The sequence below is a fragment of the Barbus barbus genome (assembly GCF_936440315.1).
Source record: "Barbus barbus genome assembly, chromosome: 31".
In the NCBI taxonomy this organism is placed as follows: Eukaryota; Metazoa; Chordata; class Actinopteri; order Cypriniformes; family Cyprinidae; genus Barbus; species Barbus barbus.
Genome location: NC_136759.1, coordinates 29,159,399 through 29,186,450, shown reverse-complemented (window position 1 = coordinate 29,186,450; position 27,052 = coordinate 29,159,399). Strand labels below are relative to the sequence as shown.

Sequence of the window (27,052 nt, the reverse complement as noted above, 5' to 3'; positions counted from 1 at the left end):
GTTCACCAACATTACCCAAGAAAATATACATATATGATGAGGGAGAAACATCCTTTATTTCTGTGGACTGTACGTGTGTAGAACACAGATAGTGACTGTCCCAGCACCCAAACAGCAGAAGCTGACGGGTGGATTCCCGTTCAGTCGGGCCGGCTGGGACAAACACATCAGTGATGTCTGAGGACACGAGCGAACGGCTGAGAATCACACGCTTCTCTTCATACATGCTCTCCAGGAATGAAAACAGCTCATCCAGACCAATAACTCATGGGTTAGCCATGTTAACAAAAATATCTCTCTACAGAACTTTATTTCTCCAATAAGAAAATAATAGATTTTTTCCATTCAAAAACATTCTAAAAGAAGCTTTTGCAGTTTTATATAGACATACAACAAAACCAAAGACATACATTACAACCAATGCAATTACATTATACAAAATAAAGTTGCATTGTAAAAAAAGAAAAAACAATCCATTGTATGTATCCTATGATATCGATCCTGGGTTAGAAACACATACTGGACGACGAGCAGAGCCCCGGGGTGTCTGCATCACACATCGACTCCAGAGATATTTCATTAATACTCCGTCAGTCAGACGGCGCTCAAACTACAGACACCATTTAGAGCTGAACAGGTTCTAGTACTGCCACTGAATAATCATGTTGGGTTCCTCAGAGAACCTTTCAGTGATCAGCTCCTTAAAAACCCTCTTTTTGCAAATCTGAAGAACATTTTAATAACCTAAAGAACCTTTTTCCACTATAAAGAATGCTTTGTGCTATGATTTATATTCCACTGATTTACATCAACATGTCTGGGTTAAATTTCAACTAAACATTATGTATCCTAATTTTATTTAAACACTAATATATATTGATAAACACAATATATGTATTTGAAAAAAGAATAAACTTTTTATATCAGAATAACCCCATGTTACAATAAGAAAATCATTACCAATAAAAATAAATAAATAAAAAAAAATTATAAATAATAATACAGTAAAATCATTTAAAGGTAACATGTCTGTATGCATTGCTGTGATTTTCTTTTTTTTTTTCAACATTGCCTTAATTATAATTTGGGGTTTAAATGTGATTCATTATCAACAAAATAATGATCCAATGCAAAAAAAAAATTATATATATATATATATATATTTTGTTGTCGTTGTTATTTTCTAGTTGTAATTTGTATTGTTATTTTGTGGTGAAATGCGACCCAGACATGTTTGAGTGGGATGTGAAGCCTCGGGTCATCTGCTCTGGCAGGGACGGCTCACTCACTCCAGGAGTTTCTCTGCTGTTACAGTGATCAGATCAGCGGAAGCATGTTAATACGCCTCTTTCTGCATGTGCATCTGCTCCTGGATCTTCTGCAGCATCTCCTGCATCCGCCTCAACTGCAACAAGAACAGAACCACAGTCAAACACACTACACCAAACCTGATCAATCAATCAATACTGACCCATCAATGAGTCTGAGAGTCACGTGACAGAAGCAAACTAGAGCCGCGTCCATCAGGACTCTCCAGCCTGATCACAGTGACTCTGACACGTCTGCATGATCAGTGAAGGCTGGAAATCGATGGCGCTGTTGCGTAACGAAGCACATATAGGCTGAGATCCATGCTACAGCACATCAACACGAGCGCAGCCGTGCATGCCTTCATGTCTGTCCTCTGATAAATATGTGTTTCCTTTGTTTTAGATTGAAGGTGGATGTCAATACTTCCAACACTTGTCATTTTAAAAATGATAAAGCAGTAATGCACACTCTAATATAAATATAATTTATGTCTGTGATGCGCAGCTGTATTTTCAGCATCATTACTGCAGTCTTCAGTGTCACATGATCTTCAGAAATCATAATAATATCCCTCCTCATTCACTGTCAGTCAGTATCTCCACTTTATCATGTGTGCATGTCTTCATCTCAAGACCTTCACCAGGGTTTCATCTCTATAATGATCTGTTTTGTGTAGAACTGCTTCTGTGTGCTGATATTCCATTTATGGTTCAGAAAGAATGCCTGGGAAGCATAAAGAGCTCAACAAACCTGCAGTGATTCAAAGCTGAAGGAAATCGTAATCAAGAACTCAACTATGCTGTGGATTTAGTTACCAGAATAGACCTTTGAACAGTGCGTCAACATGTGCTCAGTGTTTGCATATCAATACAGATGTGCCATATCATATCATATCATATCATATCATATCACCAGTGTTTAGAAGACTTTAATCACAGACTGAATCCAGTGCAACACATTCATAACAGACAACGACTTCAACACAACCCTCGTCAAAAATAAATATATAAAATACATTTATTTCATGCTAAGTATGCTACCAATACATTTTACTTTAAATGAAAATGCCCTGAAACTGTACTTTTAGTGTACTAAACTGGTATAGTTCAGGTCTGCTAAACTGGAACAACTCATTTTGTGCTTAATGCACTTTAATTGAGCAGAAGTCCAACGAAAGATATTCTGAAGTATATGTGATTGTGCTAAAGTGGAAATATTGCAGGAATACTTCAGGTACACTTTAAATATCTAGCATTTAAAGGCCGATATTACTCAAAGATCATACAATCCTCATCAATAGTGACATTAAAACACATTGTAGGCTTGATATTAGGAAATGTGCATTGTGCACAAGTAGTAAAAAAAGTTTAATTCTATATTTTATATCAGTAAGACTCAAAGCAAATATGTTTACAGATCTGAACTACACTGAGTATGAAATAAATGTATTTTTAATATATTACTAGGGAATGTCTTCATATATGTCCTTTATTCTGTAGTAAGAGGATCAGAATTTTAAAACCCATTTATGTTTAAAATAATAACAAATAGCATCTACTATATTCCAAAATATTTACAAAATATCACTAAGTAAATGCTCCATTTTTGAAATAAGTATAAAACCTTTATTGTTGTCAGATGTACAGGCATTTTTTCAGTTTTTTTTATAATGTTTTATTAATTAATGTTTTATTATATTAAATAATTAATTAATTTCCGTATTTGTTCATCTTTGTTGATTGTACATCACTTTGGTCCAAGATCTGTTGATTTAAAATGAGCTTAAACACGAACGTGAACTTAATGAGAACACTTTTGTTTTTTAATTGCTTGTCATTAAAATAATGAACATTATTCCAAAAGAATCATTTGTAGCTATTCATAATTTGCTTAATGCATTATATATATATATATATTCATCATTTTAAATAATAATTTATCACATTTATTTTGTCAAATCATCTTTAATGTTGTTCAGATAACAGAATAAGTAAATGTATCATGTGACACCACATTTATTTGCGTTAAAGCTCTTTTTTGACAGTGTTTCTAAACTAGCTTGTTGTGACACCTGAAGTATCAGTGTAGAGTTTATGCGCTAATGTTAAACTGAGAAATGTTCTGTTGACATTTTCAAAATGCAATGGATAATCAGTATTTCCATGGTAAGCAGTCGGTCTGGGATGCAGGGTTAAAGTGCATCATGCCAGAGACGTGCAGGCTTTGGAGACTCTCCTAAACACAGATTACACACTCACTCACACACACACTCACACACACACACACACACACACACACACACACACACACACTCACACACTCACACACTCACACACACACACTCACTCACACACACACACACACACACACACACACACACTCACACACACACTCACACACACACACACACACACACACACTCACACTCACACTCACACACACACACACACACACACACAGCATGTGCTCTACTCTACTGCCTGATGAACACCTACAGGGGGCGCCAGGGACCCATATAACCAGTGATCTGAGGTTGACGTGCTTAACCACAGGGACGGACTCTATGAACCCGACAGAGGGCGCTAGGGGCCTGTGGAGTGAGGCTGGGGCTCAGAGGGAGGTTCCCCACGCGGCTCTGGCTCCGAGTGCTGCTCGTGATGATGCGTTTGCTCGTGTGGATCTCGGCAGGGAGAATGGCGTACCTCCTCGTCTTTCTCGCGGATCAGCTTCTCCGTCTCGGTGTCGGTGACGCCGGGCACCATGGGAATGGGGAAGTCGGTGCCGCTCTCCCTGGTCAGTTTGCTGCTCGGAGCAAAACAGCACATGCATGCATGAGAGCATGAGAACGGCTGTCGCACACGGCAGAGCCACAAGCATTGCACACAAATCAAGTGCTTCAGAAGCAATAGAGCAAAAAATCCCACTTCATTAGAGCTAGAACTGATATATCTACTACTATCTGACATAACATTCACTGAGTACGAAAAGTAATCTGCTGATATTTGATTTATTGTGTGTGAATATATATATTAGGGGTGTAATGGTACACATATCTGTACTGAAAATGTTCAGTATGGGTCTTTGTACCGAACAAATCATTACATTTTTTTTTCAGGAATTTCAAACAATAAATGCCATTTTGGAGGTCTTTGATAAACGGCTCAGTTCTGACAGCAGCACAATCATCGCTAGCTCTTTACTACTAGTTTTAAAGGGGTCATGACGTTGCTAAAAAGAACATTATTTTGTGTATTTGTGTAATGCAATGCGTTTATGCGGTTTAAGGTTAAAAATAAAAATCACATTATTTTCCACATGCTGTACATTATTGTTGCTCCTCTATGCTCCATCTTTCTGAAACATGCTGATTTTTACAAAGCTCATCGTTCTGAGAAGGCGTGCTCTGATTGGCCAGCTATCTGGTGCGTTGTTATTGGCCGAATACCTCAAGCGTGAGACGGAAACGTTACGCCCCTCACCGTATTGTGATGCTGTGTCCCGGCGCGACGACACAAAAACTATAAAACCCATTATAAACGAGGCATTTGTTGCATCCAGTGGGGACATAATTACTGATTATAATGACTTCTACTGTGTTTTTACTCTTTACCATGTCTGCATTTGTGATCGGAGAAACAACAAACAACAAGCACTACTCTACGCTGCTCAAATACTGCTGTTTGAATAGTCAGTGGCAGAAACATACTTACAGGCTGAGAGTCAGAAGCACCAGACTGTCCTCACAAAGCTGGAATTGCCCCACTTTATAGAAACAGTCTTTGAGCACAGCTGGCATTGTAGCTACTCTCTCAGGATCAGGACATAGTCCTCTGTAAAATGTGCTGCACACACTCCAGTATTTGGGTTGAACTGTTCTGGAACAGTGTTGTAAACACAACTTAACCACTGATTTCTAGTTGTGTCCTCTTTTGGAAGCCTGAACAAAGTACTTTCACAACGAAACACAGCGTCTCCAGGACATGGTGCCGGAGGCAGCAACAGCACTACAGCCAGAATAAAAATCACAGCCGCTTTCTTTGCGTATACATTTGGGCGCTGTTATGAAAATCTCCCCACACCGTGACGTAGATGTGGGGTGTGTTTGAATGAGGTGTTTTAGGAGGGCATGGATGAGTCTTAACTTTTATAAAGAATATCTCTTTGGTTTTGAGACTTTAATCTTTGCAACTTCAGGGATCTTATCTATGCATGAACAGCTTGTAACTCTCCAAAGAGAAAGAAAACTTGAAATCGCATCACATGACCCTTTAAACTACAGAAAAATGAATGAACATCTCATGCATCATGTAATCACTCAATCAGTGTTTCATCTGCGGGAAGATGTCAATAAAATGGCTTGTAAGCAAAATGTCATGCATCCTTTACCTCAGGCATATTCCTCTGTTTTACACTCACTACACTGGCGGCCTGTCCGTTTTAGAGTGGAGTGCTCCTTGTTTATAAATCTCTAAACGGTTTGGCCCTTACTTATCTCTGTGAGTTATTGACGGAGTATCAACCCACTAGATCTCTTCGGTCTTCCAAGCAGGATAGATTTATCCCTAAGTGTAGGGCAGATCATGCTCTCTGTATTTCTGCCCTTGCCACTATCATTAAACAAGCTTCTTCCTTCATATTTTTAAGTCCAGGCTAAAGACATTTTTATATTCTAAAGCGTATGGCTGATGGGATATTTATACGATTTTATAACTTTTCTGTTTGTTTGTTGTGCTGTTTGATGTTTTTCTGTTTTTGATGACTTGTGGAAAGCACATAATTAATTGTGCTATATAAATAAATGGTCACTGTCAAGTCATCAGTGTCCACAGCTTGATAGTTCGCTAAAGAAATCAAGTCTAGAAAAGAGAATTTCACGAAATATTAGACTATATACTCATATTTTACTTTACCTCTTAGTGATGTCTTAATTATTTAATGTATGTTTCCATAAGTCTGTTATGAAGTTAATTCAAAAACTGCATTATGTGCAATTAACATGTTTGCATACAAATTTGTAATTTGAGTGTTGATTATTATAGTTAAAATAAATATTAATTGAATTGAATGGGCTCTGTTGTTAATTGTAACCTTATAGTAAAGTAAAGGGACTCCCTATGGTTTAAAGCAGAAGCTGAGGTAGAGTTTTATCCCTAAGAAAAGTTTAATTGTAATTGTAAATTTGTTCAGTAAACCATTGATTAATTAAAAAATATATATAAATTTTTCCTCCTGCTGTACCGAAACCATACCGAACGTGACGTCAAACCGAGGTATGAATGTTTGTGTACTGTTACACCCCCAATATATATATTTAGCGGTGTTCTACGATGCGCAGGTAAATCTGTGAGGTGGTCAGGAAGTGACGTGTTGGCTCATCGATCCTGACATCAGTGTGCTGTGTGACGAAGCGTGACGAAGCGTGACGAAGCGTGATGAAGTGAGCGAGTGCATACTTGCGGTTGCGCTCCTTCACCACCATGCGGGTCATGCTCTGGATGCACTGCGCTCTGTAGTTCTCGTAGTGGGTTTCCCGGGTCACGTCCTTCAGATCCTGCATGTGTGACCGGACCAACATGTTCCTCAGCTTCACAAAGTCACAGTGCGCTGGGTTCTCCACTGTCCAACAGACACACACATACAGTCTGATAATCATCATCACATAGGATGGATATCTTCATTTAGTCTTGTAAATGTAAAGAATTCGGTAAGCCCTGTACGTTTGACTGGTCAGGATCAGGATCATACCTTCTACGATTCCCCAGGGGTACAGACGTCCTCGAACCCTCTTGCCTTTGGCCTCCACCACTGTGTTACTGCCGATCACAGCGAAGGGAATGCTGTCCTGCGGGAGGAGAACCGTATCAACACAAACCACAAACAGCACGGACCAAAACACAAATATTTGGAAATATTCTGGAAAATATAATGAGGTAGGTTAAAAATAGATTTCCATATATGGGAAACCAGTGCTTAAATTTATAATATACTTATATATTCATCTACGTATGGCTATATACTGATACATATAAAAAAGAAATACATTGCAATGAAGTTAAAACTGCACTACATTTTTACATGTAATAGCTTTATTGAAGCAGTCATCAGTAACACAGGTATATCTGTATCAATAGCCAACAATACATTGTATGGATCAAAATTATACATTTCTCTTTTATGACAAAAATCATTAGGATATTAAGATCATGTTCCGTGAAGATATTTAGTAAATTTCCTACCATAAATATATCATAACTTAATTTTTGATTAGTAATATGCATTGCTAAGAACTTCATTTGAACAACTTTAAAGGAGATTTTCTCAATATTTAGATTTTTTTGCTCCCTCAGATTCCAGATTTTCTAATAGTTGTATCTCAGACAAATATTGTCCTATCATAACAAACCATACATCAATGGAAAGAGTATTTATTCAGCTTTCAGATGATGTATAAATCTATAAATTTTAAAAAACATTGACCCTTATGACTGGTTTTGTGGTCCTGGGTCACATATCATCTCATTTTATTGTCTGCATAGTTACACATTTGAAAATATGTGCGATGGTATATAAGAAAAATACTTGAAACATTTACTGAAAACAAGATGTTTGGACAGCTGGATGTCTTTTCTGACCTTGAGCTCTTGGTCTTGCTGTTTGAAGTCCTCGTCCTCGTCTGAATCACAGTCTGGGAACTGGTAGATCTTTATTCCATACTGTTCGATCTCCTCTCGAATCTGAAGGGGTTGACACTGAAATAAGTCCACAGGACATCTGTACACACACGTGACAGGTTTGGACAGCTTGAGCACTTGCCTTGATTTTCTTTTTCTTGACCTCCGTTGGGGTGAGTGTGTCGGCTTTAGCTAGTACAGGAACAATGTTGACCTTCTCATGAAGAGCCTTCATAAACTCCACATCCAGAGGCCGTAACCTGACACACAAACACACACTAAACACTCTCACAACAGAGCAAACTACTGCGTGCCAAGACTTATCTTAAAGAATTATAGCTTAAATAAAGCCCAGTCCTAAAGTTTAAACCTGCTAAAAACATTTTAAGGTGATATTTACAGTCATTTGCATTTTGAATCCATTCTGAACAGATTCCTCAGTCATCAGACAGCAGTAACAGCATCTGACCAGCAGAGGACACAGACAGATCACTTACTGCGTCGACTGACTGAAACAAGAGATGGACTGTTTCCGTTTCTCTGTCCAGTAAAAACTCTTAGATGTGACTCTAAAATATGAGCTGCTGGGTCAAGCGTCTGGAACAATTATTTCATGATCTTGTTGCTCTTCAAGTACAAACAACATGTAAAAGCCATTGTGGTAACAAACACTTGGAGCAAAAATAAGTGATATGTAAAGTATATCTGGACTAAATGGAAATGTGCATATGCAACATTAAAAAGAGTGATTATGCATAATCAGATTATTGCATTAGTGCATGAAGTGTCTGACATTCCACACCTTGAAGTGCATCAACCAGACATTTTAAGGGCACTTTTTCTTTTTGTAATTTTTTTATTTTTAACACACTAATCAACTATTTAGAAAAACAGCGTAGAATAGCACACAAGTATCTGAACTGGGATGCACATGCGTCTTCTGGAGTGAGCGAGCGTTAGCGTTTTCATCAAGAACACAGAGGCAGTGTCTGACGGATCAGCCTTCACAGGGTTCGAATCTAACCACTGCACCACAGCACCGCGGTGAAGCCACGGGCCTCTGATCCGATCTAGAGTAGTGCTGATGGCGCTCGTACCCGTGACCGAAGGGCGAGATGAAGTAGAGGCAGCAGTGCACGCGGTTGTCCTGGATGTTCTTGCGGTTCAGGCCGCTCTCGTCTCTGAAGTACTGCTCAAACTGCTGGTCGATGTAGTCTGCCACTGACTTCCAGCTGAACACAGATCAAAAACAGCATTTATACATCATGGTAGTATTAGGTGTACTGCATTTAATTTTGAAAACGAATCACTGTCTTACAGTATCAAGGATCTCCTGAGCTCACCAATCAGAAACCCTAAAGCTCTTTATGTACCATTCAGTGTTATTGACAGCGTCCCCGAATCCTGGTGTGTCCACGATAGTGAGCTTCAGCTTGACGCCCTTCTCCTCGATGTCCACCGTGTGTTTGGTGATCTCCACCGTCTGAGTGATCCTCTCTGCCAACACAGCCATTATTATTAGATTGTTATACAGTAAAGAGAAGTGACAACAGCCAGAGATGATCCTCACCTTCAGCATTGAGCAGCTTTCTGTCCTTGTAGAGATCTGTCAGGAACAGACTGTTGACCAGGGTGGACTTACCCAAACCTGACTCTCCTGTGAGGAAGAAAAACTCCACCATCACCATCATCATCATCATCATCAACAAAAACACCACTGACATTAAAGCAACAGTTCACCCAAAAATAAATGTTCTCTCATCACTTCTCACGCCAGGTTTCTAGTCACTGACCGTCGTATCTGAAAGAATGTGAAGGTTCGAGAGATGCAGCGGAGCGGATGATTTCAGTGAACAACAGCTTCAGCTTCAGTGGAACAGAGCAGCGTGAACAAATAACGGTTCACTAGATTATTTTTGGGTGAGCTATACCTTTAATATGCAGACCAGGAGAACACACACTTTATCATTGTTTGTTTTGAAGTTCAGTGGATGTTGAAATTACCTGCTACCATTAAAGTGAAGTCAAAGCCCTTCTTCACAGATTTGCGGTGAACCTGGTTTGGCAAAGTCGCAAATCCCACATACTCCTTGTCCTGGTCCTACCAAGAAAAAACAAAAAGAGGGAGAGCAAGAGAGAGAATACCAAATGTTAACGAGTATTAAAAAGGTCACTGAGCAGATATATGGAAGTACATTTTTAATATTTTAAAATGAGAAGAATACAAAAATATTAATAAACAGTAATCCCTGTAATGATGCATAAATGTATAACGGACAAACTACTCTTATAAAAAATAACATAAAAAAAAAAAAAAAGTTGATAGAGAGATGACCCAAGAAACAAAAAGGAAACGTATTTCCTCAGAACTGATTTGGTATAGTGAAATGTCATGATTTTGCGGGCCGTGTCTCTTATCACCAGGCTTTATAACACCAGCAGCAGCAGGAGCTGACACACACTGAGCGTTTCTCTCTGGAAGACGAACCACAGGTGCCAGGCTTGGGCTTGAAATGAAGGAGGAAAGCTGTGGGTGGAGCACCATAACCCCAAAAAGAGCTTTACGCCTTTCATTATCATCTTTTACAAACATGCTATAGACCACCAACTGGATCCACTTAAAAACATGTCATTAAAATGCAAGGAAGTGACACGTGAAACGCAAGCTCAAGAACAAAAATACGGTTCTAATTCAGAAACATAAAAACAACAAAAGGTAACTGTATAGGTGCTACTGAGACCCCTCCTGTGCCAGTAGTGTGATATAGTGATGGTGCTGGATGGTATGCACCATGGTACTGAAGGATTATCATTAACGGTGCTCATTACCAATGCTATTCCAAGAATCTTCAAAGAATACCATGGTACATTCCAATATAGTACTACAGTGCTTTTGGGTTAGTCGTTCGGAGTGATATTTTGAGGTGTTTTGCGCAAAGACTCTCATGAGGGACTCAAACCCTGGCTATCCCAGCATGCTTTACCTCAGTCGTGTCATAGGGGTCATAGCGGCCCCAGGGGCTCTTAGGCCTGGATGGGCTGATGGGAGACGGCAGGCTAAAGTCCACTCGGCCCCTCTGAGCCCCGTATCTGGACTCGTGCTCTATGTCTCCGGGGCCCCTGGGGCTCAGGAAGGTGGGCGTCCCCGGGGTGTGGGGTCTGCTATGACCCTCGCCCTCACTATCGGCCCTATGGGGCCCGTGGTGGGCCAGCGGGTGATGTCCCATGATGTGCTCCAGCTCCGAGTCCTCCGAGTCTTCCTTAGGGAAGTGCTGAGGTCAGGAGGGGTCGGGACAGGACACACGGGCAAGTGCGGGAGTGGTTTAATATGGAAAATTAAGGTCATGGAGAAGAGAAGCAAAAAGAGAATAGACCATTTAGTGGTTAGATACAAAACACTGTGCATGTCCTTACAAAAGATTACCATGGTAAATACCTACTATCTTCTAGCAGCCCAGTAAATCACCTTTAGTGAAACATTTAGCCAAAAATGAAGTTTACCATGATAAAGGTTTGACAAGGCTTTATGAATCCAAGAAAAGTATATTAGTAGTAAAAGGAGTGTTCCTGAGGAAGATGACACTGGACAGCACATCTCTACATGACCGCTGCTAGTGTCCACACGGGACGAGAGACACCAGACACACAGAGGAGACTGATCAGTGCTAATAATGAGGGGACGAGAGACTATCCACAGCACACATATGAACTCTGGAGAAGTTCTGTTCAACACATCCACCACGTTCATGCTGTGGCTTTATGGCCCTGCCACCACCAGCATTTTTGATGATTTTCACTAAAATTTCATGGCGCCCAGAATATTTTGTTGTATGAATATCTGAACGTGCAATACATCAAAATAAAGACGAGAGTCGCTGCTTTTAAACAAAAAGCTCTGTTTTATTCTAACTTCAAGCATTCTTTTTCATCAACACTTGAATGTAGGTAAGTTTCATAAAAAAGCCACATTTTGAGCAAAATGCTGAGAAAATCACATTTTTATCAAATACTCCATCTGGATCATATTCAGTAATATTATCAAAGCAAAGATGCAGTAGATGTCTTCCATCAGTATCTCAAAGCTTGCACAGGCCTTTACCACTCTCTGGATCCACATTTCAATCTGAAACATTAGACAGTTTTCATTTATATGTGGTTATGGGAAGTCGTGGCCTAATGGTTAGAGAGTTGGACTCGTAATCCAAAGGTTGTGGGTTCGAGTCTCGGGCCGGCAGGGATTGTAGGTGGGGGGAGTGAATGTCCAGCGCTCTCTCCACCCTCAATACCACGACTGAGGTGCCCTTGAGCAAGACACCGAACCCCCAACTGCTCCCCGGGCGCCACAGCATTAGCTGCCCACTGCTCCGGGTGTATGTTCACGGTGTGTGTGTGTGTGTGTGTGTGTGTGTTCACTGCTGTGTGTGTGTGTGTGTGTGTGTGTGTTCACTGCTGTGTGTGTGTGTTCACTGCTGTGTGTGTGTGTGTGTTCACGGTGTGTGTGTGTTCACTGCTGTGTGTGTGTGTTCACTGCTGTGTGTGTGTGTGTATGTGTGTTCACTGCTGTGTGTGTGTGTGTGTGTTCACGGTGTGTGTGTGTTCACTGCTGTGTGTGTGTGTGTGTGTGTTCACTGCTGTGTGTGTGCACGTTGGATGGGTTAAATGCAGAGCACGAATTCCGAGTATGGGTCACCATACTTGGCTGAATGTCACTTCACTCACTTCACTTAGTGTTGATGATCGCATTATTTTTCATATACATATGCTTACATATGAGATCGCTCGTCTTCCTGGTCTGTGTTTTTGATCGAGTGATTCTAGACTCATTCAGGAGACGCGTAATAGCGCCCTCCACATGTTTAACAGTGAAAACACAGAAATAGAAAATTCTGTGTTTGGCGGGGAAAGAGTTCATGAGCTTCTGACGAGCTAACTTCATGTGTACAGACCTCTATTAAACACTCAAAGATGAGTAACATCCATATTTAACTGCACTGCTATCATTGCACTCTCTATGGCCAGGTTGTCTTGGGAAACCTGTTCAGAGAAGGCCATGAAAGGACACATGTATTAAACCGCATAAGCAGCCCGTGTCCTGAAGAACAGAACCAGTAGTTGGGCAATGTGACGCTCTCTTGTACAGCACTCGGGTTTCCACTGCTCTAAACCTGTGCGGATAAATAATGAATTGTGGTGCAGTGAATTTGTGTTTGAGGTGCAGACATGGACCTGTACCCTGGAAAAGTGATTTGATAATGGTCATACGGTCAATCTGCTGCCACAACCTGGAAGAGGCAAACACTGAGTCCTGCTGCTGAGTTTCCATCCACGCTTTCTCCAAACCGCTCGTTCTGTAGGGTCGCAGCGATGCTGGAGCTCCCAAAGGCTGGCTAGTCCAGTTCTCATCTGTGTTTCTCTTCTGTCAAACTGATTTGTGTCACTGAACACTTCAAGGCCACATCTGATATGAAATTAGCTGATAAAGAACATTTTATAGCCAACATGAAATGGCTTTTGCAACCCATTTGACAAGTAATGAAACACATTTCTGAACGCAACAAGATATTTAACAAGAAAACAATGTGAGCCAGAGCTTGAAGAGTGGGTGGGATGGTGTGTTTCCGAGTGTGCAGTGGATTGTGGGGATTATTCTTCTCCTGAAACACCGCTCTCACACACTTTGAGGAGGCTGGAGGTTCAGAGTTTCTCCAAGTGTCCCACTGGCTGCCTTGGGATAAATATAATGTTAACTGGCACTACAGAACTGCATTAGCACGGACCTAAACAGCGATCTGACTTATGACTGATTCAATTATTACATTTTGATGAAAGATTATGAAGATAACCCCTTTTCCGTAAGAATAATGTTCACTGAGAAATTGCTCACAAAATGAAAGTCCACAAGGTCGATTGTGATTTAACTTAAGAAAATATGTCGGCTTGCAGAAGAAGGGTCCACACCATAAGGGCAGTCAGTCGGGCAGTGTCCTGAGAGGTCAGAGGTCAAAAGGGAGGGGGTTTGCATCAGTACCTTGTCCACCTCATGTGGCCTGGGCTCAGGTGATGCTGGCATAGAGTCCTGCTCATCCGACGCCTCACGGTCACTGTCCTCCATGGCCACCGGGGCTACTGTACACTCTGCCATCTCCAACCATAGAGCGGCCGGGTGGAGCACAGGTGCGTTTCAGGGGCGGGGGGAACATTTGGTGGAAAGGATGGTGAGAGGATGACAGAAAAAGAAAAAGATGAAATGACTGAATAAATGCAAAGAATTACAGCAAGAGGTCTTGATGCAGCCAATGGACATAAAAGCAGAAGATGCCGGCGCTCACTGGAATTACTCTCAGGACCATTAGCTACAGAGGAACACTGGAGATATTTCAGTAGATATACACAGTCTAGGATGATACCAGAGCTTTACCACAGTCAGTTTTGTTGGTGTTGGGATCTGACTAAATGTTTTACGTCAGTATAAAGTAATAAAGCAACAGCCTGTCAAATGCCTAATTCTAACACTACATGCTACCACGACAGCTTGGATTAAGAGGGTCATAAATGACCATTAACAGATCTAGTTATTCATAATTACAATGCTAAAACAATATCAATAGTGCCACATGACTTGACCAGCAGCACTAATTAAGAGTTTGAGTGATTAGCTGGCGGTGACCTGCTTTAGACCCCGTGTGTTCTGCAGATATCGATGTTCGATCTCCATCGCCATGGGCTTTACTATTTCTGCTCTCTGCTCAATACCACTCAAACACAGCTTCCAGAACAGACAGCTACAAAGAAAAGCTACAACTCATTTGATAGTTTTTTTTTATTATTAAATGTAAATTGATGAGCGGAAACCAGTTGGTTTACTTGAAATAGAAAATACACACATATATACTGGGAGCACATCAGATAAATTCTGTATTAATAAAGGAAGCTGCGATGTTGCTCAACCGTAAACAACTCAACTCTTCTACCTGTTGTGCCAATAAGCCTCATAAAAAAAGCTTCTTTAAGACGACATTGCTCTTTATTTTCTGAATAACAAAGTAGTCATCAGCAACATCCCAATGAATCTGTTCTCTGTTTGGTCTCGTGGAAGCTAGGCTGAATAAAATGCATTTCCAGTATAAATAAAATAATACAAATGAAGAACAATAATCTCAGCTGCATATATTGAACACTCATCCCAGCACGCAAGCAGACTCTCACCTGAAACGCCTCTGTGAGGATGAAACAATCTAAACTGCTTGCCTTGTTGAAGCCAGCTCCTCATTCCCTTTCCCCGCTCAGGATCAGCACGGGCTTTTATAGCACGGTATCCAGGGACGCTTCGCCCTTCACTGCATTGAGCTGCCCGCGGCCCCAGGGCCCCAATCAGCAGCCGGCTCCACTGCAGCGGATCGACACGAGTCCAGCCCAAAGCACTGGACCAGACCCCGGATACAACTCACATCCTCACCGGATCTAGAGCAGGAGCCCTCATCTCCATCAGTTTGATGGTGCGTTGTGGGGAATCAATGACTGTTCAGATCAATGCAGTTCTATTAGCATTATCCCATTATTTCGTCACAAGCAGCTGATTTCTGAGAATGTCAATAATAGGCTGCGAATTCTTCAAGCCAGGTACAAAAAAAACCCACTCTGTAATTGGTTTGCCACTAAGTGTCTTATTTTCAAAGAATTCATCGAAACAATTTTTGTTTTGTTTTAAAATGACATTTACATACGCATGTTCAAGTTCGTTCAGTTGGCCTTTGGTTTCATTGACATCGAACTGTACACAGCAGGTCTGAAAATGTGAACGAGTAAATTTCTATAATGTTTGTGAGCTGTATTCCAGTAATTATTTCTCTGCTCAGCTTGCAGCTCGGTCGCGGGGTGAGAGGGTAAATCTGGCGTGAGCTAAAGTCAAGTGTGTGATTAGACTCGGTATTAAAGTCTTAACAGATCTCAATCAGAGCTGAGAAAGATTAAAGAATTTCAGAGCATGCCCCAGATCTCACTCCCCCCTTAAGAACTCTATTTCTAGGTCTAAGAAACAAAAGATTCAGTCAAGACAGATCTGGGTTTGTAGAAGTCAACTCGCTTTGTATTTATGCTGTGAAACTGAAAGTGCACTTTAATTAATATCTCAGATGCAGTTAAAACATTTATTTAAAGGGGTCATGACGTTGCTAAAAAGAACATTATTTTGTGTATTTGTGTAATGCAATGCGTTTATGCGGTTTAAGGTTAAAAATAAAAATCACATTATTTTCCACATGCTGTACATTATTGTTGCTCCTCTATGCTCCATCTTTCTGAAACATGCTGATTTTTACAAAGCTCATCGTTCTGAGAAGCGAGGCGTGCTCTGATTGGCCAGCTATCCGGTGCGTTGTGATTGGCCGAATACCTCAAGCGTGAGACGGAAACGTTACGCCCCTCACCGTATTGTGATGCTGTGTCCCGGCGCGACGAGACAAAAACAATAAAACCCATTATAAACGAGGCATTTGTTGCATCCAGTGGGGACATAATTACTGATTATAATGACTTCTACTGTGTTTTTACTCTTTACCATGTCTGCATTTGTGATCGGAGAAACAACAAACAACAAGCACTACTCTACGCTGCTCAAAACTCCTGTTTGAATAGTCAGTGGCAGAAACATACTTACAGGCTGAGAGTCAGAAGCACCAGACTGTCCTCACAAAGCTGGAATTGCCCCACTTTATAGAAACAGTCTTTGAGCACAGCTGGCATTGTAGCTACTCTCTCAGGATCAGGACATAGTCCTCTGTAAAATGTGCTGCACACACTCCAGTATTTGGGTTGAACTGTTCTGGAACAGTGTTGTAAACACAACTTAACCACTGATTTCTAGTTGTGTCCTCTTTTGGAAGCCTGAACAAAGTACTTTCACAACGAAACACAGCGTCTCCAGGACATGGTGCCGGAGGCAGCAACAGCACTACAGCCAGAATAAAAATCACAGCCGCTTTCTTTGCGTATACATTTGGGCGCTGTTATGAAAATCTCCCCACACCGTGACGTAGATGTGGGGTGTGTTTGAATGAGGTGTTTTAGGAGGGCATGGATGAGTCTTAACTTTTATAAAGAATATCTCTTTGATTTTGAGACTTTAATCTTTGCAACTTCAGGGATCTTATCTATGCATGAACAGCTTGTAACTCTCCAAAGAGAAAGAAAACTTGAAATCGCATCACATGACCCTTTAAAAGCATGTCAGGTAAGAAATCTCAAATTTTACAGTTTAATTGTTTGAAGCATTTTTTTTAAAGTTGACAAATAACATTTTAGTCTTTTTCTTTCACTGAATCAAATAACGATAACATGTTCTCAATAACATCTATAGTGAGAGCTTGTCAAGACAGATGCACACAGAATATGGTCAGCCAGGAAATGAGCAGCAGATCAGACAAACTATTCCATAGCTGTGCTCCAACAACCACAAAAACACACAAACATGCCACCGCTGAGCTTTGGGACAGAGGACAGCGTGTCTGAAAGATAAGAGGGTGCCAAACCACTCACTTTAAACACAAAAGGTCATATTTTAAAGTTTACAATAATTTACAACTCCAGCTGGAGTAACATATACATGGGTCAAAAGTCCAGCAGACCATTTGGAGCTGTGCAAGGAAATACTCATTTATTCATACGTATAAAGAGTTGCAGAAATCAATTTAAACTGAAAATTTAAATGCAAGAAAAAATGCAAGGCTGACTCTCTCAAAATCTTTAAAACACATATTTATTTGTCAAACTTAGGGGAAGAATCAAATATGACCCATGTCTGGATTAATACAGTGCACCAAATTAGCAAGTTTAAGATTAATAACGCCTTTAGACACTGAGACCCAAGAACTTCAGTCTTCATCAGTTCTTCAGTTCTCATTCAAATTTAAAGAGACCCCAGATCTAATATCCTGCAGACAGGCAAGCACGCATCCAAAACCTTTCTTGTCCCGCTTCTCAAAGGCAAATAATTCGAAGTGTCTAGTGCTATACTGCAGAACGCTGTTTACAAAGAGATCAAGCCCAGAATATCCTGGAAATGTTAAGGAACTTTGGTTTGATATTAGAGGTGCCGAAAATATATATAAACAGCCACCTTTGAGTCGGTGAAGAGAAAGCAGGTCAGCCAGGTTACTGTGGTCAAACCTGCTCAGCCATGCATGTAGACTGACGAGAGCGGATCTCAGACCAGAAATGACTCTGAATCACAAAAACACTATTCAAGCAGCCCAAAGACAAACCACAGCTGGAGAGGGTAAAGTCTGACATCAGTCACTAGGGCAACCGGGATTACTTATTTGATGAATAGAATTGCATTTATATTAATCAGTCTGAGTTAAATCATTTTTAATGAATAAATCCCATCCCATCTGAAGGACTGAAGCTGTGAGTTCACAGGGTTTGATGGGATTGTTTGACAGACACATCTGCACCGTGCCGTCCATCACAACACTCTCATCTCTCTTCCAGTTGCTCAAGCTGCTGTCTGCAGGGTTTTGAATAAGAAATTACTATCTTGTACTTATATGCATTTGACCTGCTAAAGAATGTTTCCTAAATGTCAAGTGATGGCTCAGTCAACAGTGTGAGATCCACCTGAGCCATCCTTCGGTCCCCGCTGAGTCAAACCTCAGGAAACATGGGTCTCACTGAAGACCCTGCAGATGTGCTTCACACCAGCTGGTGACGACTGTGTGTGTGTGTGTGTGTGTGTGTGTGAGAGAGAGAGAGAGCAGCTGAGTGTGTCAATGGAGCTGTTGTGTGAATCAGCACAGCAGAGCTCTTTGTGTGTGTGTGTGTGTGTGTGTGTGTGTGTGTGTGCCAAAGAGGTCAGGGCTGGTGGTCCAGACTCCAGATAAAGTCCAGCACAGGTGCACCAATATCAAAATGATACACAACATAAACATGAGCAAATATCAAAGTGACAAAATAAATTGATGTGATCGTGAAAATGTTCAAGGTACACTGAAAATATATTTGCAAGCTGATAATAATAATAATAATAATAATAATAATAATTAATATTAATAAAATAAAAAAAATATTTAATTTCTGTAACTTTTTCTTTGAATTTTCCCCCTAATTTATCTTTTGTTTATTATTATTATTATGAAAACATATTGAGATTCTGGAGTATTACATCAGTTGACTTTCTGCTCCACCAATTAACAGAAGTATCAACTTCTTAACAATGTATTTCTTATATATACATAAAACATTCTATGTATTCTTATCAGCTGATTATAAAAAAAAACAAATAATTATGAATTTTACACAAAAGCTGATCAGTTGCTTGATCAGACTAGAATTTTCTTGATCACATGCACATCTGATGAAATCAAACCAAAACATCCTCAGAGCTCGACTAAAACATCTGCAGACGTCTGTCGCTGCAGTCAGTCCTGCTATTCAGTCTAGACTCGTCTCTGTCTCTGTAACTGCATTGTGCAAACGCCAAGCCAACATCCACAGTTTGAAATAGAGTGCAGACATACCTCAGAATCGCTGTTTACTTCAGAGTTTGCTGCCATTGTTACTGATAGAGAGCAAACGGTCAGTGTGTGGAGAGAGAGAGAGAGACACATGACCCACTGACTGACTTCCACCGCTCACTGCAGCTCATTTGCATAGTCACACCCACATCATGTGCATATCTTCTGACACCGCTGCAGCTCATTTCCATAGACACGCCCCCATCACACACTGTCAGTCATATATATGAGGGCTGTCACAGACTCATCCAGGACATCACAGAATATCTGAAAAAGCAGCAGCTAGAAACAGAGAAATGTTGATTCCTCTCTGCTCCCTCAGTAGTGCTGCTGTTTGTGTCTTGAGTCATGCTGTCCTGCTAGAGGCTTTAAACAACATCTGTCCAGTGACTTTAAAAAGCCACTGCGTCCCTGATCTGCAAAGCCAACACACACTCACACATGTTGTGTTTCCATTTTTTGTAGGGACTCTCCATAGGTGTAATGGTGTTTATACTGTACAAACTGTATTTTCTATCGCCCTACACCTGAACCGACCCCTTACAGGAAACTTTCTGCATTTTTACTTCCTCAAAAACTCATTCTGTATGATTTATAAGCTAGTTTCCTCATGGGGACCTAAAAATGCCCCCACAAGGTCAAAATTTACTGGTATTACTATCCGTGTGGAGACATTTGGTCCCCATAACGTTACGTAATGAATACCAGGTACACACACACACACACACACAAACACACACACTCTCACACACTCACTCACTCACACACACACACACACACACACACACTCACACACACACACACACACACATGTTGGGTTTCCATGTTTTATGGGGACTCTCCATAGGCGTAATGGTTTTTATACTGTACAATCTGTATGTGCTATTGCCCTACACCAACCCTACACCTAAACTTAGCCCTCACAGGAAACATGCTGCATTTTTAGATTTTCAAAAAACTTTATGCTGTATGATTTATAAGCTTGTTTCCTCATGGGGACCAAAAAATGTCCCCACAAGATTAAGATTTACTGGTATTACTATCCTTGTGGGGACATTTGGTCCCCAGGACGTGATGAATACCAGGTGCACACACACACACACACACACACTCACACTCACACTCACACACACACACACACACACACACACACACACACACACTCAGTGAGGTAAAGATGTGAGAGATGGGATATACTGTATGTATACGTACATACATAAAGCTTTTATATTTATGCAGTTTATTTATGTATATTTTAGTACCATGGCATATCAAAGCCCTGTGATATTACTAACAGCACCACTACACTGAACCAGCACAGCACTGATCTGGAGAAAGAAAAAGACTTTCACCATTATTTGAACATTTTCCAACAGATGTAATGGTCAAAAACTATAGAGAAGAGACAGACTGACACGCTATCTGAAGGAAAGCTCCTCAAACAGTCGTCCTGATCATATTCAAACGCAGCTCTGATCAGTGTTTATACTGTGAGGTGAGCTGAGAGCTACACTCCTGTCTCAGATAACACACACAGACAGAGGAAACTCTGTCTAGACGACCAGCATCAGAATCAGATTCTCTGATCAATCGTAGCTGTATGTGACAGTGTTTCCATGAGCTGCTCTGTTCAGCTTTATGTGTGTGTGTGTGCACTGTGGATGTGTTTAGGATGATGACGTCACACACGGGTGCTGATGAAGGGACAGAGCATCGCCCTCTGCTGGCTGACTGCTGCAGACCAACACAAACACACAATGCTGGCTATATAAATGAGGTCATATCATAGACATTTTTATTTATATATTTGGTTTGGACTTTAGAGGCTCAAGATTTTGGAAATGTACTTTTCTGTAATAAGGTATTATATTTCCCATCCACTAACTCTAGGCCTAAATCTAATCCTCACGGAAACCTCTGTGCACTTCCAGATGTTTTGTACTATAGTCAATTGCTGTTTCCATGCACCTATTTTTATGAGCATTTTGGAGTATAGCATAAAAAAACGCTAGATGGAAATGCCAAGATGAGCATAAATTCTAAAAATGTGCATAAAAAAGCTTATGCGCAAAATTAAGTAGAATAAACTTTATATCCAATTAGAAGAAATGTGCATAAGCTACAACGGAAACACATTTACTGAATAAATTCCATCATGCACATCGAGAAACAGTGCTTTATTCTCAAGTGTTTTATGTGATATTCCAGTTTTGCGGATACGTTTAATTCAAATCTTTGGATGGAAACATAGCTAATGGCATAAGTGAGTATACTCAAGGACTGACTGGCGCTGCCAAAGTACCTTTCCCAGACTTCCTGTCGCATTCAATTAGAGTCTTTATCTACAAGTCTTCTAGGTTCCTGTTCAAACGCGATGCAGCTCGGGCAGTCATGATCTGCTGATGCAGCACTTCCCCAGCAGAGGTGCGGAGAGATGCCGTTATCATGGGCAGCGCTCCAGAGTCTCCGGCACCTGCGGCTGTGACCCGACCTTTCCTATTCATGTGCAGGCTGGTCCTCTGCTAGCGGCTAACAGAAATGAAAATTATACGTGCTTGTGCATGCTGATTTATGGACCAGAAAGGCAGCGCTGACTTTTGCTGCTTGGTTTTGTGACTTCGTTTCTGCGAGGGAAATGAGCAAACACGTTACGCTTCAGGTCGTTGTTCAATTATGCCTGCTTAAAGGGTTACTCATCCCAAAATGAAAATGGTGTCATTAATCACTTACCCCCATGTCGCTCCAAACCTGTAAAAGCTTTGTTTGTCTTCGGAACATAATTTAAGATATTTTATGAAAACCGGGAGGCTTGTGACTGTCCCATTGACTGCCAAACAATTAACACCGTCAAGGCCCAGAAAAGTATGAAAGACATCGCCAGAATACTCCATCCACCATCAGTGGTTCAATCGTAACGTTATGAAGCTACGAGAATATGAGACACTTTTTGTGTGCAAAGAAAATGAAAATTTAATAAAAAACTTTATTCAACAATTTGTCTCCTCTGGATCAGCGTAGTGCCATTTTGGAGAATATCCGCTGGACGCAAACTGCGTACGCTGTTCCGTGTCAGCCGTGCCACATGGATACGCTGCTTTCATTCAAATCAAAGTGTAATCAAACATAGAGAACATATCCGTGTGGCGCAGCTGACACAGAACAGCGTACGCAGAGGATACTCTCCAAAATGGACACTGACGCAGAGGAGACAAATTGTTGAATAAAGTCGTAATTTTTATTTTCTTTGCATACAAAAAGTCTATATTTTTTTGTGGTGTTTTATTGTCACTTTTGGAGCATGGCAACTCCCCTGGTCTCTGCATGGTTTAATCATATGGAAAAGAGCAGCGTGAACATTACTTATACATATTAGGAATGACATGACAACATTTAAATTTTTGGATGAACTACCCCTTTAACAATACACAAGCAGCCAAAAAATCAGCTACAGAAGAACAGTCAGCAGGGGAGGTCCGTCACATTAAACCAGCAGCGCACCTTCAGAAGTACTGACCAAAATCATTTGTACGTGAACAATCAAGCATTTTTGCACATGCTAATGACCCATATTCAGACCCATACACAGCGCATACAGCAGCATTCTCACTGTCAACAGCCGTGACCCTCCAGAGGAAAAGCAGGATTACACTGTCTATTGATTTTCAGTGGACCTCGAGTGAAAGAAATCATGAATGGCACAATTACTTCTCCCTTAAGGAATAATGAGTCATGGTCTTCAATGATTCTTATGTAAAGTTCTCCATGCCAAAACAGCAAGGGGTGGAGACCGACTTCACCTGAGATACAAACAATAGTTGTAGACATAACAACAGAGGAATGTGGAAGGTCGTGCCCCGGTCTTGGATTCGCTTGCTGCATTGTGAAGGAGCTTAAGTCGCTATGGCCTAATTCCAGTGCATGAGGTTCATTACCAACAGAATGGTCTGACAAAACACCTAAAAGTGTGTGATGGATCAAAATAACAGTCTCATTTATTACCTCCTCGTGAGTGGCACGGGTGTACGAGGGGTTCAAAAACATTTTGTGATAAGGTTATGCAAAGCATTCAAAAACACATGACCACATAGCATTTGTAGTGTGTGTTTATTTTCTTCTTAACGCCATTCCAGCATCTATGGGTATATTCACAGCGAGAACCACTTAATCCATACACACGTCTGTCTTGCTAGTTGGAGGAGGAACAAATCAGAATCTTCAATTCACCTAAGCTGCATGTCTTTGGGCTGTGGGAGGAAAGCGGAGTACCCGGAGTAGACACAGGGAGAACATGTGGACCCGACTCGAACCGGGGACCTTCTTGCTGCGAGACACCAGTGCTAACCACCAGGCCACTGACGCCCCGGCATTTGTAGAGTAAACACTGAGCCATCTCTGACCATGAGTCCTGACCCGCCGGCAGGGGTTGCACTCAAACCAGGGTCCCATTGGACTGGCAGTCTGTCTCAACTGACCGCTTGTGATCCAATCACCCTGAAGAAGTGAATCCAGGGCCACAGTTACTCTCTGAATCTCACTGTTGAGGTCTACATACTTGAAGAAAACATTTGAAATGTGCATTTCACTTCAGCAGGTAAATTATCTCGTAAATAAAGTATGTTGCACTCTGGAATGTCCGGAGGAAGTCTGGGCCTTTTGTTTTTTTGGGGGGTAGTTGACATTGTGTCCTCTAGTGCAACACCCCTCCCTACAGTGTATCCTCTGAACGATTATCCCATTATGCCATTAGAGCGCTGACTGCCGGCACCCCTCTGCCAAACGACACGCAGACTGTACTTCAGCCAGCAGGTCACTGAGTTTGCAAGCCAGATAGAGAAGGGTCTGGCTGCAGACATGCACTTGCACTCTCAGACACCTGCGACGTCACTCATTCAACACGAATCAAATCGTGTATTGCCAATGGAGACGAGACACTGTGGTGGTTAAACAATTAAAACTAATTTAGTACCATAACATACAGGGTCCTGCAAGTCATCTGTAGGAGAAAAAGACAAGACCCACAAATCCGTGGCCACAGAACAGCTGAATATGACACAAAGTCTCTCGTTAAGTGCTTTTAAACCTCCCGTAGAAAACCATAAACACTTATATGGCTTAATGTGTTAAGATAGTGCTATTAAAAGATCAAATTCGATATATAGTTTATTAATATTATGGAGCCAATATGCAGCATATGTTTGACGAGTTCACACTTACATATGATGTTTTATTATCAAAGTTCGGGAGGAGCGCGTCAGATACTAAGCCTAATTAGCACAGGAGGTTCACACTCAAGTTAATCAATGCTCGGCTATTACTGATTACTGATTGTGCTCCTCTCGTGTTAATAAGGTTAATTATCTGAACGTGCTCCTCCTGGACTTTGTTAATAAAACATCATATACAGGTCCTTTTCAAAACATTAGCATATTGTGATAAAGTTCATTATTTTCTGTAATGTACTGATAAACATTAGACTTTCATATATTTTAGATTCATTACAACACAACTGAAGTAATTCAAGCCTTTTATTGTTTTAATATTGATGATTTTGGCATACAGCTCATGAAAACCCCAAAAAATTTTGCATATTTCATCCGACCAATAAAAGAAAAGTGTTTTTAATACAAAAAAAAAAGTCAACCTTCAAATAATTATGTTGAGTTATGCACTCAATACTTGGTCGGGAATCCTTTTGCAGAAATGACTGCTTTAATGCGGCGTGGCATGGAGGCAATCAGCCTGTGGCACTGCTGAGGTGTTATGGAGGCCCAGGATGCTTCGATAGCGGCCTTAAGCTCATCCAGAGTGTTGGGTCTTGCATCTCTCAACTTTCTCTTCACAATATCCCACAGATTCTCTATGGGGTTCAGGTCAGGAGAGTTGGCAGGCCAATTGAGCACAGTAATACCATGGTCAGTAAACCATTTACCAGTGGTTTTGGCACTGTGAGCAGGTGCCAGGTCGTGCTGAAAAATGAAATCTTCATCTCCATAAAGCTTTTCAGCAGATGGAAGCATGAAGTGCTCCAAAATCTCCTGATAGCTAGCTGCATTGACCCTGCCCTTGATAAAACACAGTGGACCAACACCAGCATCACTGACTGTGGGTACTTGACACTGGACTTCAGGCATTTTGGCATTTCCCTCTCCCCAGTCTTCCTCCAGACTCTGGCACCTTGATTTCCGAATGACATGCAAAATTTGCTTTCATCAGAAAAAAGTACTTTGGACCACTGAGCAACAGTCCAGTGCTGCTTCTCTGTAGCCCAGGTCAGGCGCTTCTGCCGCTGTTTCTGGTTCAAAAGTGGCTTGACCTGGGGAATGCGGCACCTGTAGCCCATTTCCTGCACACGCCTGTACACGGTGGCTCTGGATGTTTCTACTCCAGACTCAGTCCACTGCTTCCGCAGGTCCCCCAAGGTCTGGAATCGGTCCTTCTCCACAATCTTCCTCAGGGTCCGGTCACCTCTTCTCGTTGTGCTGCGTTTTCTGCCACACTTTTTCCTTCCCACAGACTTCCCACTGAGGTGCCTTGATACAGCACTCTGGGAACAGCCTATTCGTTCAGAAATGTCTTTCTGTGTCTTACCCTCTTGCTTGAGGGTGTCAATGATGGCCTTCTGGACAGCAGTCAGGTCGGCAGTCTTACCCATGATTGCGGTTTTGAGTAATGAACCAGGCTGGGAGTTTTTAAAAGCCTCAGGAATCTTTTGCAGGTGTTTAGAGTTAATTAGTTGATTCAGATGATTAGGTTAATAGCTCGTTTAGAGAACCTTTTCATGATATGCTAATTTTTTGAGATAGGAATTTTGGGTTTTCATGAGCTGTATGCCAAAATCATCAATATTAAAACAATAAAAGGCTTGAACTACTTCAGTTGTGTTGTAATGAATCTAAAATATATGAAAGTCTAATGTTTATCAGTACATTACAGAAAATAATGAACTTTATCACAATATGCTAATTTTTTGAAAAGGACTTGTATAGTGTTTTCCTCCCATATCTCAAAATGTGGCATAATGTGGGATAATAACGGACTAAGATCATAAAGATCAAATTCAGGATGAGTCTTATTGTTGATGCAAACGATATGCAGACCAGCATTGTCTTCACCACCTCTCTTAACATGTTGTAAAATGTTACAAGATTCAATTAAAAAATGTTTTAAAAATAATAAAATAAAATAGAAAAGACTGCAAGTGACGTCACTAGCTGAAGCGTAGGTGTCTGAGAGTGCAAGTGCATGACTGCCGCCGTTGCCCAGTTTGACAAAAGGGTGAATAAATGATAAACCCAGAATCAGGGGTGTCCAGTCCTGCTCCTGGAGGGCCATCTTCAAGCAGAGTTTAGCTTCTGCCCTAATTAAACACACCTGAATCAGTTAGTCAAGGTCTTCAGGATCACTGGACACTTCCAGGCAGCTGTGCTGAAGCAGGATTGAACACCCTGTTGCTGCTCGCGAGCCCTTCTGGCGACGCACATCTTCAGAAAGCCGACACTGTACTCATCAATACTGAGACTTATTAATATGAAGATAAGGTGCAAGTATGTTAATAGCTGC

At 41.1% G+C, this 27,052-nt stretch overlaps 1 pseudogene across 1 annotated transcript; it reads right to left on the bottom strand.

Moving 5' to 3' along the window:
* Positions 1-1,162: 1,162 nt before the first annotated feature.
* LOC306851781 (septin-5-like) lies at positions 1,163-15,404 on the bottom strand (annotated as a pseudogene). Its single transcript, XR_013786043.1, has 13 exons — positions 15,189-15,404; positions 14,011-14,124; positions 10,967-11,254; positions 9,987-10,083; positions 9,553-9,639; positions 9,356-9,479; positions 9,080-9,214; positions 8,125-8,242; positions 7,944-8,045; positions 7,057-7,153; positions 6,765-6,927; positions 4,014-4,113; positions 1,163-1,405 (listed from the first exon to the last, which is right to left on the bottom strand). The product of XR_013786043.1 is annotated as a septin-5-like (transcript).
* Positions 15,405-27,052: the final 11,648 nt, after the last annotated feature.